Consider the following 1,167-nt stretch of genomic DNA (forward strand, 5'->3'; position numbering starts at 1 on the left):
GCACAATCGGGGCACAACGGTACGTACGGTCCACATCGATGTGAACATCTGACGCGCATGCGCGCACGTTTACCGCCATTTCTCGCCCGAAGGCGGGATTCCTTTATTTTAGAAATTTGGTCATTTGAATGCAATTCATTTTTAAAGAGATGTACTACTAAAAAGATCCTGAAATGCAATAAAACTAGTGTTTCTTTTTATAAAGCAAGTATATATTATAATCAGATTTTGGTTTGCCATCATAGTATTGTTCTAGTTTTGAACGTATATAGCAAAAATTGAATTCTGTAACATTTTATCCCAGTCAAAACGTAGATGTCGCTGGTGGCGGCTTTCTAATATCTTAATAAAGCAAGCTCATTGAGAGGTGAATTTGAGATACAGAAATTCAGTATATTTTTCAATTGTACATCCATTATTATGGCATATTGAGGTGAGTTATAAACAAATTAATTGAAAAATTAATTAACAATCTTTTACTTAAGCACATAAAGTAAATTTCATATGTTGAACTTGCTAAAAAGGAGCTTAAAATTTATCGTTAAAAATTTATTTATATTTTTTGTTTTTCTTAATTATTATAATGGAACAAACGAAGTTTTATGAATGATATATTGTTATATAGATCAATCGATTTAAGCATGTCCTATATTGCGCGGAGATCATTTACGAATTTGTGCGCATAATCTGCGCATCGTTGCGCACAGCAGCTGCGCAGCGTTGCGTACAGCATCTGCGCATCGTTTTGTACAAATTCGTAGAAGCAGGAGGCTGTGTGGCATTGTCGTGTGATTTTTCGAAAAACTTAGCAGATTTTTAACTACTGGGCAGTGAGTATGTACACGTATTCTTATAATAACTGTTTTCTTTATAACATGTGTAATTGATAATATGAATATATGCAAAAAATATAGCAATGTTTCTCATAAAAAGCATGGAGTTCTCTGCACTGCTCTGGACTCTAGAACTGTTAACGTACTTACAAGTTTTTTGCTTTGCACAAGACAATCTTAGCACAAATTAATATTCTTTTATACAGAATAATAAATTAAAAATACATTATTTGGATCAGTGTACTGTAAAATGCAATGTTAGGGTGTCGATATTTTACAAAGGGACATATCCTAAAATGGCGATCGAATTTCAGTGGTAAATTATTGAAATCTC

Source organism: Calliopsis andreniformis, chromosome 5 (genome assembly GCF_051401765.1).
Source record: "Calliopsis andreniformis isolate RMS-2024a chromosome 5, iyCalAndr_principal, whole genome shotgun sequence".
Taxonomy (NCBI): Eukaryota; Metazoa; Arthropoda; class Insecta; order Hymenoptera; family Andrenidae; genus Calliopsis; species Calliopsis andreniformis.